Here is an 11,934-nt window from a genome sequence, read left to right as displayed (position 1 = left end):
CTGATGGTTGGACCTCCAACCTCCAATGGCATTATATGATTAAGTGAATTGGTTGGCTTGATGGTCACAATTTTTTTGGTGTGCCAAAAGATCATGAGTTCAAATCCTCTTCGACCACTATATTTGAAAAAAAATCCTTTGGTGGTTGGAGCTCCAACCATAGATACTCAGGTAGCTGGATCTGGCACCAGAGTTCCAGCAACAATTAATCTTTTTTTTAAAAAAAAAAAAAAGAAGCAAGGATACTATTGTATTTTCACTCTTAAATTTTAATTTTATTTTAGTCTGAGAATGTAGTGAGATTTTGGAATTTTGGTGGGGTTATTGGATATTAATTGTCTACTGTGAGGGTTTAATAAAATTTTTCCAAGAAACTTTCTTTCACTGTGTTTTCTTTTGCTGGATACTCCCCCTTTAAATTTCAGGTTTAATTCCCGTTTGATTTCTTTTTTTTTAAATTTTGACTTTGTACATATAAAAAAACATTCTAATTTCCAAATGCTTGGCTTTCACGGTCATACGTAGATCGAGCCCTTAGGAACATCGTTGGAATCCATAAATGGCAAATCGGATAAATGAAATAACTTTAAAAAAAATTACTAAAACTGTAATACACAAGTACCTTGAAAAGAGATTAGGAACATTACATATAATACTACCTTTGATCCTTAATATAAAAACTAATTGATTCATTTGAGTAGATTATGAAAATTTGTTAAATTAATTATTTGTAATAAATAAGTGTTACTTTTCTTAAAGTACTCTTGCTAATTAGTTGTATTACCATTGACATTTGATAAAATATTTAACATGTGTAATTACTACAACATTATCTTGAGAAAAAATGAATAAATATAAAAGATAAAGTAGATTAGAGTATTATATTTAGGACCAAATTAAAAGTCAAACTAATTCTTATATTAAGGATAAAATCTACGAAAAATAGCATCATTTATCTATCAGCTAGGAACACTGTAGCTTATTATAGATGTGGAATCTTGCGTTGAAATTGCCTTGGCTCAAATCTCGAGAGGGCAAACCAGCCCACTGAGTCAGGGGCTCCCGAGTTACAAGCCGGCGCAAACCAGGGTTTTGGGTGGCTGCTTTGGAAAGAGAGCCTAAACAAAGACCGATATACTAGTCGCACCGAATTATAATGTATTTTTAAAATTTGCAACGTGCATTATAAAAGATTGAACATGTGAATTGATTAAATATTAAACTAAAATATAAAAACATTGGGGGCTAAAAGTTTAATGATCTAATGAAAGTTGTTTAAGTTGATGATTCTTGGAAGTAAAATTAAGTTGTTTTTCTATCATCGTGCATCTATTTCTTTAGTAAGTCTTCTATATATCATAATCCCGTTTGCCTTCAATCGTTTTAATTAGACATTGAGGAAAACTTGTGGGGCCAAATCGATAATTAAGACAAACTTCTTGTTATCAAATTTTAAGGACAAGGTCGATAATTGATGCACCTTTGAAAATTTTCTTTTTATATATGTTATGGGAACAGATGGAAAATTAGTTTTCTTCGTCAATGATGTATATATCAATATATCATTTGAACGGCAGGTAAGAGAATAACACAGTGGAGCTAAAAATAAAGAATCATAATTAAATTATAATTGACTGACTCCTGGCCCAAAAAAAATTGTACTCTATTTGACTAACCTGACTCTTTTATCTCCCTCTTGTCTAAGCAATTCCAACGTGGGTGACTAATAAATATATAGGGGGTGTTTGGATAGAAACCAAACCATGGTTTCAGAAGTGTTTTTACGGTTTACGAAGTAAATATGTGAAGGAGTTTGCCTTATTTTGCAGAAAAGTGCTTCTGAAACCATGGTTTTCATATTGCCAAACACCCTCATAGTCACTTTCTCCTAGATGCCATCGATATTTGATTCTCCAATAAAATTTTGTTGAACAACCTAATCCTGAAAATATAAAATTTTTAAGTAGACTTTTATGAATAATTTACAAACATGGAAAGGTGGCTAATTAATCAGATCATCGTAAGTAATGATCTATGGTTTATGGCATTTTCTGCCGTTTTTTCACATGATTTGTGAGTGCTCAATCGTATGTAAATGGGTAATATCGTCATGATTTTCAGTTCATTCCGTGCTTTTAGATTATTTTTTAAGTAATTTTTTAAATAAATTTAGAGGAAAAGAAAATGAGATATAATGAAGCATTAGTGTATATACTCCTCTGGTCCTATTTATAAGGCACTTCTAACATGTTTCACACAGATCAAGGAAAACATTAAATTGCATTAACTCTCCATTAAAATATAACAACTTTCCAACTTTACCCCTATTTAATATATACTCCTTTTAAAAAAGATAACTACTTACACTATAATAAATGAAGGACAAAATAGTACATTCACATTGAAAATTTAATGAAGTGACTTATAAATAGGACCAAAAAAACTTTCTCTCTCTGCCCTATAAATAAGACCAGAGGAGTAATATTTTACCTTTTCACTACTGATCTTCTTCCCGTATTTATTGTGGAAATCAACAGAAAAGTGAATGGGGGAAAATGTTGTTGGGAGCATAAAAATTCAAATACACACAGAAAATAAAAAAATAATTAATAACATAAGTTGGAACATGTCCTGCGTATATATTCATTTCATCAAATCGTGTGTAGCTTAAACAGTAAAGTGAGATCAATGTAAGTTGATCAACTCGATCAGAATCTGTGAAAATATTGCCGTACGTAAAGGGCTAATAGCACGTTAATCGTATTAATCAAACAATTTTTAATTTCACATTACTGCGCACTATACAAGTTATGTATTATGAGCAACCGGTTGATATACGTAAATATGTGTTGTGTACTCTCGTGTATAGATCTTATAGTTAGAATCGGAGGTAATTATTTCGGTTCAACTAGCCTAACCATGATTGTTAATTAGATTAGCCTACTTTGATTAAGAAACGTTCATCAACTAGTCAACCTAATTCCTTGCCGCAATCAATGTACCATAAGAGCCTACACAACCACTGCTCTCCCTATATATATATAAAAAAAAAAATTATCCATATAGATTCCAAATAAGAAAATCAAATTCACATAAGTCTTAAAAATTTCATATTTATAAGTCACATTTACATATTTACAAGTCTAGATGCGTTTCACAAGTGAAATTTGTTTTTTTTAAAAAAAAACAAGAAGAAGAAGAATTCTTTAGGAGCTAATTAATGTTTTTAGTTGGAACTTACGAGTAATTTTCTTCTTATACTTTCTCTTTCAACTCTATGTATGTATGGATTAAGATATGACACACGCGCGCGCGCGCGCGCGCGCACACAAAAGTTAGGTACAAATGCTTCCTACAATACAATTCTATCAGCCATGACAGATCAGAAATGTATTTATATGTGAAGAAACTGGTTGGCATCTTTGGCACCGAGTTAGATCGTATTTTTGGAGCATATAATTAATACATTAATAAAAGAATGAATACATGTGAACGAACACTATGGAGAGAGAGAGGGGGAGAAAGAGATAAGCTCAAGACGGGAAGGTTGACCAGAAATAACACAACATAAGATCTTAAAGAAAATCTGCAGATGAAAGTCTCAAGGCATAGAAGTTTATGGGAGACAAATAGAAAGTCATTCTGGACAGACAATGGGCGATCATCCACAGCATCCCCACTCCCTGAGGCTGAATCGTGAAGAGACAAACACATTTAATTGCAGTGGATGCAAGGAACAAGGGTTTGGTCCAAGGTATGAATGTGCAAAGAAGAATTGTCGCGCCAAATATATCCTTCACAAGGAATGTTTCGAGGCTCACCCTAAAGACCGATTCAGAACCCATCCAGTCATGGGTGACCGCGGATTCAAATTCCTCTGGACAGCTCCCGTCGGACCGAACAACCGCCGGTTGTGCCACGCTTGCGTGGGAATGTTCACGGGTTTCTGTACCGTGCTCGATCGAATGCCAGCTGGCTTTACTTGCACCCTTCCTGCATGAACCTTGGGAGCACCATATCTCATCCCTATAAAAAGATGGAGCTGAACCTTAGAAACGAAGCGCCGTCCAACTCTCAGTGTGTGAATTGCAAGAGACAGGATCTAAACGTCGGAGGTGGGTGGTCCTACGTGTCCTCGTGTGGAAACTATTGGTACCATGTCGATTGTCTGAAGAAATTGATTCTGGAAATCAGGGAAAGGGGCTATTTCAATGTTGGTTCTCCTTCCTCGTCTTCTTCCTCTTCTTCTTCTCCTTCTTCTTCTACTATTAGTACTACTTCCTCGTCTTCGAGAATTAAGAGAGTGCCAAGTGATGGAGGGTTGACCACACCAGCCGCAAGCTCTGTGGCCTTGCCAAACGGACCCTGGTGGAGGCCGCGGATATCAACTACCAATCGTGAAGAGTTGATCAAACTGGTGAAAATATTTGTCTGCTTCATAATAGCATACCGATTGGTGCCTGAAGATCCAGTTCCAGTGTTCAATGCTCTTGCCGATAGAGTACTATGATATATATATAATGGTGATTTTATATTGCTCCTGATCCTTGAGTTATGTGTTTGTTAGTCTTTTATGTCTGACCGACTTGTGATAGCCTATAACTGATGATCCAATAGCTATTGTATCTTGGCACTTCGGTTCTCCTTTCATTTTGCAGAGTTTATGCTAATAAAATTTTCCTTATTTCACTTTGTTTTCTTTTACGGGATCCTCCAACTTTAAATTTTGGGTTTATGTCCAGTTCGATGTCTTTTTTAATTCTGGTTTTGTATACATGAAGAAAACATTCTAAGTTTCGAATCCGAGGGCTTTCACAAGAAATATCCATTCGTCTTTGAACATAGAGCTCTCGATGCCAAAATATCCTGGATTTGAGGTTGCAAATTGCAGCTCATCAGATCGTGACATATCATTTGAAAAAATAAAATGGCTTCAGATTATAAATTTCAAATGCACGATTACTGTGGATTTGATATATATTGTGCTCAGATTATAAATTATTTATTCTATGACAAATTCTTATTATTAGTAATTTGAACACTTTAAAATCAACTTGATTCACTTGGATAAAAAATAGTAAATATATAAGGCTAAGCATATAACTTTTCTTCATTTTTAATTACAGCCAGCAATGAAAATAGAGGAAAACATACCTTCATCTTCTGTATTAAGCCACCCAAATCCATTGACGGTCGATCTTTCATAAAACCCAACAACCAGGAATGATATTTTAAAAAAACATACTTTTATGCAAATCAGCACAAACTCTTCCACATATTTATCTCTTATACCATAAAATCACTTTAAAAAAAGTTAATACAAACATACCGTTAGTAAATTTCTAAGTTGTTCAAACAATTAATTAAATATTTCTATTTTATTCGAAAGTTTATACTCATTCTGTACAGTTTTCAATCAATATGTTTTCCTAATAATATACTTGAAGAAATAACCCTAACCCTATTCAAACCTCCTGGCATTTCCCCTTACTCAGTTTATACATATTATATCCTTTGAGTTGTAATCCTTGTTATAAGGACATCATGTATATTTAATAATATTTACAATAAAGCTTCTTAATTAATTAACGATACTCCTCCAATTAATAACGTTTATCAAAGATAATTTTGAAATTTTTTTAAAATAACTATTTAAAAGTCGGGAAAAGTGCTTTCACCCGCACAAGTCATCCCCAGCATGGAAATTTGGGCCTCCACCCTATTATTTGTCCCATTCAATGGCTTTTCGTTTCTCAAGAGTAAATTATTATTAATCAGTCATTCCCCTTTTAATTAGTCCCATTTGATCTTTATTAATATATATGGACCTACCAATATCCTCAACCACTCTGCATTTTTATAAGTTAAAAAAAGATCTTTTCATACAATTTTCAAGTTGAAAAAAATTATAAACTCGTTTTGCGCGAATAATTACGCGAAAATGAAAAATTACTAATTGCTCTCTTTACAATTCAACTACTTGAAACTTTGCCATAATAATTTACTCTAGTCTTCTCTCTTCTGGCTGGGCGCCACAATAATCACTCAATGCTTCAATTATTTCATTTTCGTAATCTCATTATCAGACTAGAGAATCAGTTTACGAAGAAACTTTCACTTTTCTTATTTAAGTTTTGAACATATATTATTGAGAAAATTATACCACTCTAGTTTTTATTATCAGACACCAGAAGAAATATGCGGTTCTTATTATAATTAAGTCATCAAGGGTATTAACTTTTTTCAGTAATTCACTGAGAGCCGCTCTATCCATTTAGAGCCTAAACAAAGACTGATGCATATATATATATATATATATGTACACACACACACACACATATTTCCCTTGTCAACCATATATATCAGTGGTCTATATTTATTTGTGAAGAGAAAAACTAGTTGGTATCCTCTGCACGCCACCGAATTATAACCTTTTTTTTTTAATTGAAAAGTACGTAATACATTAATAAAAGAATGAATATGTGAGTTGACTAAATAGTAAACTGAAAAATTGAGAAAAAATACGGAGCAACGAACAGTATGAAAAGAGAGATAGCTTAAGAAGCTAATTGAGGTTGACCGGAAGTAACACTATATGTATGTAATCTTGTCATCAAAAGAACCAGATAAAAGTGTCAAGATAGAACTAGGGTTTGTCCCGAGGTACCAACATTCAAAGAATTGTCACTCCGTCCTTCATAAAGTGTGTTTCAAGGCTCGTCCTACAGACTCACCCATAACCCATAAATTCATGGGCACCTCGCTCCCAATTTCTCCGGGAGCCTCCCGGTGGACAGAACCACCGTCTGTGCGATGTTTGCGGCAGGGACGTTCAAGGGTTTCTGTATGATGATCAATATTCCAGACACAAGCTTGACTTGCACCCTTGTTGCATGAACCTTAAGAGAGACATGTCTGACCCCTCTGGTAAACCGCTAGCTCTTTGAACTTGGCCAAAACAGCTTCGTTGAGGCCACCGACATCATTTTTCAATCGCGGAGCAATCAAAATGGTAAAGTTAGGTTTCAGCGTTATAATATCAGTTCTATTTGGAAATCCAACTACTCCGCTTAGCTGCTCATAATCCTTAAGTTTTGTTTGTATTGCTCTTTTTTGTCTGACGAACTTGTGATAGCCTCAGCAGCAGTCGGACAAGTGGGGAATGTTGGGGTAAACCAGAAAAGTTTGCTCAGATACCAGTAAGTGAGGCTTATTTGGGTCGTGTTATAAATGCCCTGGCTAAACCAATACTTGATCCGACTCTCTGCTAATTGGTTCCGTGTTGTCTTGGCACTTGGTTCTATTTTTGCACTGTTTGTGCCAATAAAACTTTCTTTCACATTGTTTTCTTTTGCGGGATCCTCCTCCCCTAAATTTTAGGTTTAAGTCCAGATTCACTTCTTTTTTAATCTTGATGGTATATATAAAAAAGCATTTTCAGTTTCCAATGCGAAGAAAAATATCGATCTGTATGTAAATTGAGCTCTTTGGAATATCGTTGGAACCCATGAATAGAAAATCAGGTAAGTGAAATACTTAGAATACTAAAACTGTAATACATAAGTACCTTAGTGAAAAGGAAAGCTTTTCATAGCGGAAACATTTCCCCTATATTTTATATATATATATATATATATATATATATCATATAGAGGCTAAAGTAAACACTATTATTTCAGTCAGGAACATCGTAGCTTATTATGGATTTTGGATAATATATTTTATTGATATTGATATTTTAAATTTGGATACCTCGAAGAAAGACAACGTATTCTATTGATCATTTCATTGATACTTAACGCATACTCCTTCCTATTCTAAATGTAGAATGTATATGCTGAGATACAAATGTAGAACAAGGGGCCTGATGTAACGCTCTTATCTCTAAAATGTTTTTATTCTATTGATCATTTCATTGATACTACCTCCGGTCCTTAATATAAGACCCTGTTTGACTTTTATTTTGGTCCTAAATATAAGACTCCAATCCACTTTGTCTCTCATATTTATGCATCTTTTTCCAATATAGTCCTTCTAATAATTGTAGTCCTAACTAATATAGTTAATTAGTAAGGATATTTTAGGAAAGACAATACCTATTTATTACAAATAACTAACTTAACTTCTTTCCTTAATCTCCTCAAATTAGTCAACATGGTCTTATAATTAGGACCGGAGGTAGTACCTTATAAACATGAGTTTTGAATTTCTTTTAAGATTTTTTTAAACAAATAATTTAAAGCTGCACAATTTTATGGTATCTTTCTTTAGAAAGATGTAAATATTTAAAATGTCGCTATTTTTTTATTGGTAAGACATCAAAATATATTGGCCCATAGGAAAAGACTGGGCCGTTAGAGAGGGGAAATTAGAGACCCTTGCCAGTCATGTGACTAGGAGCCTAGAGATGTGAGGCTGGCTCGAATCTCAAGAGAGCAAGTCAACCCACTGAGTTAAAAAGCCCCCCATGGATCGCGAGCTGGCGCAGCCTATCGTGTTTTTGAGTAGCTGAGCAAAGATTCATATGATATACTATCTCATCGTCAGATACTTATTATAAGAGTTAATTTAATATTTAATCTGATTCTAAATATAAAAATCCAATCTACATGTTAAATATGATAGTTCTAGCTGATATATATAATTAATAAGGATATTCTAGTAAAAAAAACACACATTTATTGTAAATAACCAGCTTAATAAACTTTCTTAATCTACTCAAATTAGTCAACTAGCTCTTATATTAAGAATATGATGTAGTATATATTTTTCCCTTGTGAGCCATATTTATCAATTCTAGTAGAAGTTGCATATAATTTGATTAGAAGTGATAAAGAGATGGTAGGTAACAAATGCTTCTTTAATAGTCCCTCCATCCCTTTTTATAAGTAACATTGGAACTCATCACATAGATCAAAATGTTAGTTAAAATTAGTTAAAGACAACAAATGTGTAGAAATTAAAAGTTCTTTCTCTAAAATGCCCTTGTTTGTGAGGGGGAGAGAGTGTAAGAGAGAGAATAAAAATATTATTATAATAAAGAGAATTATGGAAGAGAGAAAATTTGTGAAGGAGAGATGATGGTTTGGGAAATAAAATAATAAATATATTGAGTATTAAAATAAGTAATTAATGGGAGCAAAATAGGAAATTTGCTACAAAAATTTAAGACAACTTACAAATATTACTTATATTTAGGGATAGAAGGGAGGAGGGAGATGATAGTTATTGCTTATAAAATGGGACGGAGGGAGTGTGACAATATAATGCTATGGACCATGACAGATCAGTAATGTATTTATATATGAAGAAACTCGGTGGCATCTTGGGCTCCGACTTATGTGTTGTATTTTCAAAGCATGTATTACATTAATAAAAGAATGAATGTGCGCGGTGATTAATTAATAAAATGAATGTTTGAGAAAAATATTGAGCAACGATCCGCAGTATACGCGAAGAGAGAGAGAAGCTTAAGACGCCATCCATGGTTGACCAGAAGTATAACACGACGTAAGCTTATCAAGAACCAGATCACGAAAGTCTCAGAGAGGTAGAAGCAAGCAAGCTAGCTTATGGAGCGGCAAATTGAACGTGATTTTGGGGAGACAATGACTGGCCCACGGGGGCATCTCCACCTTATGAAGCTGAACGAGGAAGAAAAGCGATTTAAGTGCAGTGGATGCAAAGAATATGGGATTGGCCCCATGTATGAATGTGCAACGAATAGGTGTCACTTCGTCCTTCACAAGGACTGTTTCCATACTCGCAAGTCCACAACCCATCGATTCATTCCTGACTGCACGTTCCAATTCCAGCCGGAACCTCAGCGCGACGGGAATCGCCCGTTGTGCGATGCTTGTGGGTGGCGCATTGAAGGGTTTCTGTATGAACATATTATAAACAAAAACAAGCATTACTTGCACCCTCGTTGCATGAACCTTAAGAGCACCATTTCCGATCCTTATAATGGGATGAAGCTGATTCTTAAGGGCGAAGTGCCCTCCAACTCCAGGTGTGTGGTATGCGAGAGCACAGGGCCGTTCAGAGGTTGGTGCTACGCGCCCTCTTCCGGAAACTATTGCTACCATGTCTACTGTACGAAGAAGAAATTCTGGGAAAGGGTCTTTTTCAATGCTTCTCCTCCTCCTCCGTATTTCACTGCTGAGAGGTTGTTCAAGCTGGCGATAATCTTTCTCTGCCTTGGAATAGCCATAAAATATGGGCCTTCTCAAAATGCAGGTCCATTTTTCATCGTCATCACTACTGTGGTACTGAAGTTTTTATGATTTATATTTCTCTTAATCCTTGAGTTATATATGTTTAAGTTATTCGGCTGACGAACTTGCGATAGCTAATTCTGATGGATCCATGGGCTTCTGTGTTCTCTTGGCATTAATTGGTTCTGCTTTTGCACTGTTCAATGTTTATGCTAATAAAGCTTTCTTTTTCACTTTGTTTTCTTTTGCGGTTTTCTTAAGTCCAGCTAAATCAAGCTCTAGAGATGTCAAAAACTCCGGGATTTGAATTTGCAAATTAAACTCATGAGATCGTGACGTACATATCATAAAAAAAAATAAATAAATTACTGAACGGATTTTTTAAATTGAAAAAAAAAGTTATTTAGTCTTATCTTCTGTCGAATGCATTCACGACCTATGTGTAGGGCTCAGAAAAATATATGCTATTAAAATATACTCCTCCAACCCTTAATATAGGAGATAATTATTAAGTTAATTTTGATTCTAAATATATAAGATATATTTTTCATATTTATTAATTTTTTCTAAATTACCCTTATGGATATTCTATCAACCATAATCAAGTAAGTGAAGGAAGGAGGATATTAAGAAAGATGATTATAATGTTTTGGAAAAAACATGTCATATTTCTTATAATTAACTAACTTATCTAACTTTTTTAATCTAATCAAATTAGTTAAATAGGTCTTATATTAAAGACAATAAAATACTCCATAAAATACAACTAACCTTATTCAAACCTTCTCGCACTTATATATGCTTGATTGCTTGTTCAGTTTATATATACTACTTCGTGACTCTTATATTATATAATATAATGTTATATTTTAAAGCATTCATTTGTTCACCTAATATATTTAGTTCCAAGTGCTAAATATAAAAATCTTCTAACTAATTAACTAGATTTTCTAACTGGTAACTTTTATTAAAGACGGCTTCAAAATTTTACAAAAGAAACAAGTAATTAATAAAAGTGGGCAAAAGTCTAGGTGCCCCTCCCGCCCAGTCAAGTCAAGTCGTCGACTCGCTCCTTAGAGGGCAAATTTTGGGCCCTTCCTTATTTTGTCTCATTTAATATCTCTTCGTTTCTTTTCCTCTAAAATTTACACAATTTTTCTCAAGAGCTAATTAATTAATAATCTTATACTACCTCCGGTCCTTAATATAAGACCCTGTTTGACTTTTATTTTAGTCCTAAATATAAGACCCCAATCCACTTTGTCTCTCATACTTATACATTTTTTTTTTCTAAATTAGCCTTTCTAACAATGATAGTTCTAATTAATACACTTGACTAGCAAGGATATTTGAGGAAAGATAACACCTATTTAGGACAAATAACTAACTCAACTTATTTCCTTAATCTTCTCAAATTAGTCAATTGACTCTTATAATTAGAATCGGAGGTAGTATGTTGTCATCATTTCTCTTTTAGTCCCATACATGACGATCTTTCTTCTATATGTCCCAATATATGCTCAATCACTCCGCATTTTTATAATTCTTAAAACATGATCTTTTCATACAATTCTCGATGAAGATAAATTATAAAATCATCTTGCGTATAATTTCGAATGAAAAAATTAGTAAGGCTCTCTCTACAAATCAACTGCTTAAAAACTTTGGCATAATAATTTGCTGCAGACTTCTGGTCCCGAATTAGCCCATGCTTGAA

Source organism: Neltuma alba, unplaced genomic scaffold, assembly GCF_004799145.2.
Source record: "Neltuma alba isolate B1F8T4 unplaced genomic scaffold, ASM479914v2 tig00005396_pilon, whole genome shotgun sequence".
NCBI classification, from domain to species: Eukaryota; Viridiplantae; Streptophyta; class Magnoliopsida; order Fabales; family Fabaceae; genus Neltuma; species Neltuma alba.
The sequence above is the reverse complement of the archived record's forward strand: the minus strand, read 5'-3'. Positions refer to the sequence as shown.